The 9,774-nt window shown below is 35.8% G+C and overlaps 1 long non-coding RNA gene across 1 annotated transcript; it reads left to right on the top strand.

Moving 5' to 3' along the window:
- The first annotated feature begins 2,540 nt into the window (after positions 1-2,540).
- Positions 2,541-9,770, top strand: LOC141281331 (uncharacterized). The gene is made up of 3 exons (XR_012335580.1): positions 2,541-2,705; positions 8,906-9,313; positions 9,392-9,770. It is a non-coding gene; the product is annotated as an uncharacterized lncRNA (long non-coding RNA).
- Positions 9,771-9,774: the final 4 nt, after the last annotated feature.

The raw sequence follows: 9,774 nt of genomic DNA, 5'->3' as shown, positions 1-9,774 counted from the left end.
AGAAAAGGGAAACCACAACATTATCGGGACAAATAAAAGCTGAGTCCGTCCTGGTGAATCATCCCAGAACCAACTGAGGTCCTGAGAAGATCCTGCAAGATCAGCCTGCCTCTATCTGTACCATGGCTGTTATATATAGGTTTGTAATAAAATAGTTTTGTGTTCAGGCTTGTAAGAAAAAAATAAATGACATCACTTTTGTAAGGGTCACCGTAGCTCATCGTTTTGAGTGAATAACTGTTATGAAGTGGATCATTTGATTCCATCATAACATTTACATAACATACACCCTCTTAACTTTTTAAAACTTGAAGCAGAATTTTATAACATTTAAATAGTTTCTTGCACACGTGGAAGGTCAACATTTGACAACACACATCGTAAATGCATTACTTAAAGTAAAACATTAGTAATGTTTTACTGCGACGTAATGTTTTACGGCCTCGTGATGATAGAGCTATACATTCCTACTCGAGTGATATTGCTTAATTTTATCCAGGCCCGGCTCCAGATATGAGATGAAAGGTGGGCCAGTCAGATTTGGGGGGGTTCTTTAATGCTTTAATCTCACATGTCTATAATTTTGTTATCATATATTTAAGACAATTGTTAGGGTTGTTTGTTATTGTTTTGTGTTCATATTTTGGAACCATTTAGTAACTTTAGTAATTTAGTTACTTGAGTGAAACATGAACAGTAAGAATTAGGTTTATTCTTGTAATGTTTTGTTAAAAAGGGGGCAGTTCTTTTAAAATAATTATTTTCATCAACTAACAAACTTGTTACAAACTAAAATGTTGATGATTTTATCTGAAATGCTGTTTTTTTCTTAAGAATTTTTCTTACATCTGTTGATATAGTATAACATTACAGATTTTTGGCCAAAAGATTGGCTGTTATGTGGTGTGGGGCCAGGGTTGGCCAAGCCTACTTCACATGCTTTCTTTTCACATACTAGTTTTGTACTTAATATTCTTACAATTCTTTAGGACTTCTAATCTTAAGAACATGTAAATGTATTAATCTGTGCTATTTTGAGACACCATCACTAAAATGTGCAAAAAAAATGTATTTAAAAAATGTATTTAGGTACCACTTGTTGTAAATGTGAAGAGTTTACTACAAGTGGTAACTAAATGCAAAATCCTGACAGAACTGGGTGGGGTTGCAAAATACCCGAGTGTTACTTGCGACGTTTCATTCTACACAAATCCGCCGTCTGTTGAGCTGCGTGCGTTGATTTGTTTACGATGAGATTTTGTGTTCACTGTTGCTTTGTCTTGGCAGAGACTACCATAAAATACTTAGTACAAACACTTCTGATGGTGACAGTTAAAACCTCTCGTTAACTACTTGTTTTTATACATGCGAGCAATTTATGAACAAATAAAAACCTTTACCTTCAACGATGAGAAGAAACGGCAGAACCAGGAACCCGTGCATTACCGATGTAGCAGCCGAATCCATTACCCACTGCCTCACTACAGAACACGATATCCAGGGTCGCGGTTGGATTCAGATCCAGGGGCGGAGCTGGATCCAGATCCAGAGAGCTCTTCCCACTGCATTTTGATTGGTCGGCAGTTTACCAAAAGAAACGTCATACACGTGTTGTTGTTGTTGATTATGACTAAAATAAAAGTAGTTTCTTTAAGGTGAAATGTTTTGCTATAATGTTTTGGAGTAAAACATTTCGGTTTCTACGAGTAATACCACGCGCAGTTTAACATCTATGAATGTATACAGTATAAATATGCATAATTATTAACATATCTATGGCATGTTAGAAATTAATAAATTGAATGTTTATCTTGTATGGACTTTGAACTTGTTTTAACGCGTCTTTGCTTTGCTTCATAGATGGTTTACTTTTAAAAAAAAGTGCTAAAAAAGATTTTATATTTAGTCGTATAGGAATAGCCGTGTAATAAGTGGGATAATGTACAGCCAACCGGATCGCAAATCCCTTCAGTGATATCACCCTATCGGGAACGTGTCTTGACTAGAGGATGGATACCCGAACCGAGCCCGACGGGACCCGACGGGCCGGGCCGGGTTCGGATAGATATTTAGAAATTATGTTCGGGTTCGGGTCGGGCTCGGCGCAATAAGGAATTGAACATTTGAAATTTAAAACAGCTTATTATAATATGTAGGTAATGAGCCTGTTTAGAGCGATAGTTCATCTTAAAACGAAACACGCGCGTTCACATCACCTTCTTATTCATCTAATGTTTAATAGCAGGTAGCGACTTGCGAAACAACTTCATAGGTGCATACTGCCGCCTACTGTAACGGGGGCACAGCATGAGAGAGTATACGGGTCGGGAATTTGGATTTGTCTGCGCATGTTTTTTCTCTCTATCGGATTTTGTTACCATCCACTTCCATTATACAACTGACAGACTGAAATGGTTGGAGTTAAAAATCTACATTTGTGTTCTACTGAAGAAACATAGTCACCTACCTCTTGGATGGTCTGGGGCTGATAAACTTAAAAGATTTATTTTAAGATGAACTATCGCCATCCTAGCCTAGAAATCTAGACGCACCCTAGCGGCCGCAAAATATATTTGCTGCCAGGGTTTAGTCTAGGCACTCACAATACACTTAACCGGTCCAAAAACCAAAATTTGGTCAGGCCAATCACATCGTGTGTAGCGTCTGTGGGGCGGGCTTAACATGATGACGACAGAGCTGCAACGGTTCCTACTTGAAAACAGACGCTGAGTCCCAATTCGCATACTATCCGTCCTAAATAGTATTCGAAACTAGAATTAGTACGTCCCAAAACGTAGTATGTTGAAATGAGTATCCCAAAGATACCCGGATGGTCTACTATTTCCGGTTAGATTTCGAAGTGCAGATCGATCCACACTCTAACGGCTAATATTGCCCACAACCCATTGCGTGCGGGAGGGAGGAGCTTTGTGGTGATGTAAATATGGCAGCCAGACGCAGCAGCGGAGATGCGCCCTCAGCTTTTAAGTGTAAGAATTTAAATGTTTAACCCTAATTAAAGTTATCTTTCATTGTCTCGTAATATTCGGTTGATGTTGTGAAAATAAAGTACCATGGCTGTAGTACTGTGTCATGCATGTGTCTTTTTTATGTATTTCTTTTTATGTTTCTGTCTTAGATTTATACCTTACTATAAACCCTTATGAAAAAAAACACCTTTTACTACACTAATCATAGTTTAACCACACTGACTTATTTGTAGTAATACTGTGGCTGTACAAATGTTAACTTTATTAAGAAATATGGTTACTAAACTTTTACTATAGTAAAAGCATGGTTCATTTTCATCGCGGTATTTCTGATTTGCAAACATAAGTATAAAATAAGCATAAAATACTTTAAACAATAGTTATACTATAAACTTTAACTATTTTGACTTTAAAATAAGTAGCTTTCATTACACACATTGTTGCACATGAACATCATAACCAGCCGCCTCACAAACGACCTGCGTTTGGTGTGCGTAACTAGGCAACCACGTTGTCGTTCACTTTGCATGACGTCATCGAAGTACGTCCCAGAACGTGCATACTCTTTTGCTACACACTCAAAAGTACGTACATTTTCCTCACAAAAACAGTACATACTTTTAGGTCGTAGTATAAGTAGGCGAATTGGGACCCAGCAAGAGAATGGGGGAGCCGGGCAAGATGGCGGCGTGAACAGTTGAAAGTTACAAGCTCTCGGTACCGAAACTTTGTAAGACGTTAAGGAATATAAAATTAATAGCACAACTTAGATAGTTTCACATTTTATGCACATTGGTGACATCAGCCATGCCTAGAGTCGCCCAAAAAAGATCAAGTGAGGCGGGAAGAGGAGATACTTCACTTACCGCTACTGGTGACCATGAATATGAAAAAAACCTGACAAATAACCTGGAACTGGAGTCGGAAGAAGAATTTCCTGCTCTACCTGTAACACCGAGTAAGCCTCCAATAGCGAAAAAACCTACAATCTCCGGAATCCAAGCTGCAAATATCTCTAAACCTGACGAGATTGTAGCTACGCTTGCTAATCTAATAAACACCAGGAGTGATGCGCTCGAGTCCATGATAAAAGGCGCTTGCGCCGAAATAAAAGAGTTGAAAAGCAAAATGACTTATGTTGAAAAACGGGTGGAGAGAAGTGAGCAATCTACCAAGATTTGCATGACTCGTGTGTCGAATCTGGAAAGTTACGGTAGACGCTGGAATCTAAGGCTCCACGGATTACAAGAAACGGCAAAGGAAAATGTGCGAGAAGAAGTCATACGTGTGTGCCAAAAAGTGTTACCACATGAGGCGACAATACCAGATGCTATTGATGTTGCACACCGAACGGGATTCAAACATTCCAACGAATCAAGACCTCGAGCAATCATCATTCGCTTCATTGCCAGACGACTTAGAGATGCTCTGTGGAAAGCTGCTAAGAGTAACGAGTTCCTCAAAAAACAGGGCTTGCAGTTTAAGGAAGATCTCACAAAGGAGGACAGAGATAATAGACAAAAGCTATGGCCTTTGATTAAGAAAGCTCGTGAAGAAGGTAAACTGGCATACTTTGTTGGGGGTCGTGCTTTTATCGAAGGGAAAGAAATTTCTGAAGGATAAGACCCGGTTAAAATGTCTGGTTCTGATGATGGTCATCATCGGGGGTTTTCCTCCCCTAAGCTTTGAAACACGCTTACTTAAATGGATCCTGATATGTTGTTACAAAGGTAATAACTGTATCCACACTGTATTTAAAGACGTGCTATTAAGCCAACGTTCAAAATGGCTTTAATATATGTTGGAAATATGTTTATGCGAAGTTTACTGCTTTCTAAATGCTGCTAGTTCTATACTAAGACAACCTGTTATGTTAATTATATTATATTCCCGTTATATACGGCATTATTTAAGTACCGATCTTGATTGCAATCTGTTCATTACCTTCTTTAAATTCAAATAACACCTGTGTGTTTTTGTTGGAAGCGCTATGTCCAAGTTATCTTTTGTTTCTTTTAATGCTAGGGGGTTAAGGAAAAACATTAAAAGGAAAGCAATGTTTTTGTTTGCTAAACAATTTATGTCAGATTTTTGTTTTTTACAAGAGGCTCATTCTGTTAAAGAGGATCTAAATTTTTGGAGTTCACAATGGGGTAATTCAATATGGTTTTCGCATGGATCTGAACGATCAGCTGGAATGGTTACCTTAAAGAATAGATTTAATGGGGATATATTAAAAACAAAGTGTGATTCAAATGGTCATTTCATTTGCCAATTAATTAAATATCATGAAAATATCTTTATTATTTGCAATATATATGGGTACAATAACAATTTGGGAAACTCATATCTTTTTGAAACTATAGAAAGTATATTTCAGGAATGGCTAAAAAAATTTCCAAGTGCCACCCTGTTGGTAGGAGGGGATTTTAACATTGTCTTAGATGGAGTTTTGGATAAATGGCCTCCAGGTCGACCTAATATTAATAACAACAACCTAAAATCCTTTATGGAAAAATTTAATCTCATAGACATCTGGAGAGACAAATTCCCATTTCAAAAGTCCTTTACCTGGAGTAATAAATCTGGTTCCAGCCAATCTAGAATAGACTTCTGGCTATTGTCAGAAAATTTTAATAGAGACTATGTAGAAGTGGATATAGTATCAACGCCACTTACAGATCATAAAGCTATATGCATCAATGTCAAACTATCTAATACAAATTGCGCTGTTAATAGGACATATTGGAAATTGAATAACTCATTATTGTTGTATAATGAAGTCCAAAAAGAAATTACAAAATTGATAAATAAGTTTTGGGAAAAGGCCAACAAAGACTGTAAATATGGTCTAAATTGGGAACTTCTAAAATTTGAAGCTGCAAAATTCTTTAGGATGTTTAGCAGCCAATTGGCAAAGTCTAAAAAAAATGAGGAAATAAATATCATTAGAGGCATAACTAATTTGTCAGAAAAAAGCCCAGATGATCTATCAGAGGAAGAAAAAATTAATTTAGCCGACCTTCAAATAAAACTTGACGAGATATATGAAAGAAAGGCCAAAGGAGCGTTTGTCCGTTCAAGGAGGAGATGGCTGGAAGAGGGAGAGCAAAATTCACAATATTTTTTTAATTTAGAGAGATGCCATTTTAAGAATAATAGCATTTTTAATCTGAATATTAATGGAGTGTTAACAAGTGATCATAAATTAATTTCCAACTACTGCAGTGAATTTTATAAGAAGTTATACACTTCTCAATATTCTAAAGCTGATTCAGATACTTTCATGAATAACTTAGAAGTTAAAAGTATTAATGACAGTGATAAAACATTTTGTGAAGCACCATTTTCCATTGAAGAAGTTATTCATGCAATTTCACACCTCAAAAATAATAAATCACCAGGAACTGATGGCCTGAGTACAGAATTTTACAAACAATTTTCTAAAGAACTTAGCCCATTTTTATTTGAGGTCTTTAAGGAAAGTATGGAAAATCAATGCCTCCCACCCACCCTAACTCAAGGATTAATTACATTACTTCCCAAACCAAATAAAGACATTCTCCTCCTTGACAATTGGCGCCCAATCAGTTTACTAAATAATGATTATAAAATATTTGCTCTCATTTTAGCTAAAAGATTAAAAACTGTATTGGACACAATTATTGATGAGACACAATCTGGCTTTATGAGAAATAGGCACATAACAAATAACATTAGATTAGTTTTAGACATTTTGGATTACCCAGAACTTGTTAAAGATGATAGTTTTATTTTATTTGTAGATTTCTATAAGGCATTTGATTCTGTGGAACACGAGTTTATTTTTGAATCACTGAAAAAGTTTGGTTTTGGGGACTACTTCTCTAATGCAATTAAAACACTCTATAAGAATAATAACAGCTCAATCAAGTTAATGGGAGGTTCCAGTTCTAGGTTTCCCATATCTAGAGGGATAAGACAAGGTTGTCCTGTCTCCCCTTATCTCTTTCTGGTAGTAAGTCAACTTCTTGCAAGCCACATTAAGGCCAGTACAATTGAAGGCATTTCCATTATTGAGAAAAAGCTAATTATAACTCAATTGGCAGATGACACTACGCTTTTTCTTCAAAATGATAAGCAGATTCCTACTGCAATTAGAGTTATTGAAGAATTTTCAAAGGCCTCTGGTGTTTATCTAAATTTAACCAAGTGTGAACTATTGGCTATCAAAGATTGCTCAGAAAATTCTTATTGTGACATTCCTGTGAAATCTGAAATTAATTACTTGGGAATTTTGTTACATAAAAATCAACAAAATAGATGTTCTTTGAACTTTAATCCAATTATGCAGAGAACCCAGAAGAAATTAAATCAGTGGCTCGTGAGAGATTTATCCTTAAGGGGAAGAGTCTTACTCACCAAAGCAGAGGGAATATCCAGATTAACGTATGCAGCTCTGGCTCTTCATGTGGATAATAAAGTAACTAAGGAGGTTGATAAAATGCTGTTTAATTTCATCTGGAGATGCAAAATACACTATATCAAAAAAACGGTTATAATGAACTCATATGAAAATGGTGGCCTTAATGTTTTAGACTTTGATTCTTTGAATAATACATTCAAAATTAACTGGATGGCACAATTTATCAGAAGCCCTAACTCCATCTGGAATGTTATCCCCTTCCACATCTTTTCTAAACTAGGTGGCATAGAATTTTTTCTAGCTTGTAACTATGGTATCAACAAAATCCCTATTAATCTTTCTAATTTTCACCGCCAGGCTCTTTTGGCATGGAAACTGATTTACAAACATAATTTTTCACCTCATAGATATTTTATATGGAACAACCAGGACATTTTATATAAACAAAAAACACTTTTTTTTGAAAATTGGTTTCAAAATAACATTGTTTTAGTGGACCAGTTGTTTGATGCAGATGGTTTTCTTTTTACATATGACAAATTTATGAGACATTATAACATACCTATACCACCTGGAGAATTTGCTAAAGTTTTTGGTGCAATCTCTGATGGAGTTTGCATGCTATTTAAACAACAGAGAAGACTGGACTATAACCATCTTCCTCCTTTTACACCTATACACTCTTTTGTTGGTGAAATATGCTTCTCTTCTCATTATCGCAATAATAATAAACCAATCAGAGCACTGTTCCAAAAGGATATTGTTACACAACCAAAGGTAATTTCTTACTGGAATCGGTTTGTGAATGATGTTAATTGGAAAAAAGTTTGGCTTTTGCCTAATCGTTTCTTTGTCACAAACAAGATTAAAGAGGTGACCTTTAAACTTATCCATAGAATATACCCTGTCAAATGTTTTCTTGTCAGATATAAGAGGAATATAGATGTCAATTGTAGCTTTTGCGATTCTTCTAAAGAGACAGCCATTCATTTGTTTTGGTATTGTAATGTAGTTGCAGTTTTCTGGCAACATATACTTGACTTCATTGTTAAAAATATTGACAAAAATTTTGCTTTACTTTGGAAAAATGTATTATTAGGTCTATTTGTAAATCAGAAGGACAAACAAATTCACACATACATGATTAATTTTATCATCTTAATGGCAAAATTCCATATACATAAATGTAAATTTTCTGGGCGAAAACCATGCTTTAAAGTATTTAAAGAAGAAATTGTACACTATGTTGATCTAATATTACCCTCAAAAAACCAGAAAGCCTGTCAGATTCTTAAGGCATGTAATTATTTTCATATTTTTATATAATATTTTGTTTCCCCCCTAGCAACAATGTCTTTATTTTAATTTTAAATTATTTAATTTTGTGTTATCTTTGTTCATTTTCATACAATTTATATTTGAATACATTGATGTAATATTTTTATTACTGTCAAGTGATTAATAAAAAAAAAAAAAAAAAAAAAAAAAAAAAAAAAAAAAAAAAACAGAGAATGGCTGCTGCTGCTGGCAAACAGCTATCTTTTGAAGCGGCTTTGGCCGCGACTCTGGAGGACTTAGACTTATGTTTTTCTTTGAGAGAAGAGCAAATAAACCCTAAGTCCTTTTTAAGCAAGAAAGATGTGTTTGGAGTTTTGCCGACTGGTTACGGTAACTACGTCACCTTCTTCGTTGCTCTGATTGGTCATAGCGCTATCCTATTGCGCGCAGAGGCATTTTGAGGGACAACCTTATATTCCGCCCCTTGCATTGAGCCGTTTGTGTGAAGAGTTGCCAGACCTTACATCTTGATGTAGGTCTGGCTAACCAGGCTAACGCGGGCCGGGCTCGGACAGAAAAATGTGGCCCGATCCGCACTCTAGTCTTGACAATAAACCGCAGGAATGTGATACCAACCGCTGTAAGAAAAAATCCAAACCCATCCACAAATGGTTTGGTTACAAACATTTTTCAAAATATCTTCCTTTGTGTTCCCCAGACATGTTCTTGCCAACAAATGTGACTTGCAGAGACACCCAAAATCCTGGCCTGGACATGCCCGGGGAAAATGGCACGTATGATCACTCTACCCAATGTGAATCTTCTGAACTATTTAATAAAATAATCACATCAGATTTAATTCTCTCAAATTTAAGAAAAGGTCATTTTGAATTGGATTAACTACAGTGTTTGACCACAGTTAGCTTTATTGTTTGGACGCTGTACAAAGCCTCATGTATATATGTCCATTTCATTGAAATCTCAACCACTTACTCATGAAAATACTTAATTATGTGCTGTAATTGTAAATGTAACGTCATGTAAACATACCGTGATCATAAAACAAAATGGGACCCTGTTGTATTATTTTCACAAATATTA

This window comes from Paramisgurnus dabryanus, chromosome 21 (assembly GCF_030506205.2).
Source record: "Paramisgurnus dabryanus chromosome 21, PD_genome_1.1, whole genome shotgun sequence".
NCBI classification, from domain to species: domain Eukaryota; kingdom Metazoa; phylum Chordata; class Actinopteri; order Cypriniformes; family Cobitidae; genus Paramisgurnus; species Paramisgurnus dabryanus.
Note: the sequence above shows the minus strand (reverse complement) of the source record. Positions and strands in the feature narration are given on the sequence as shown.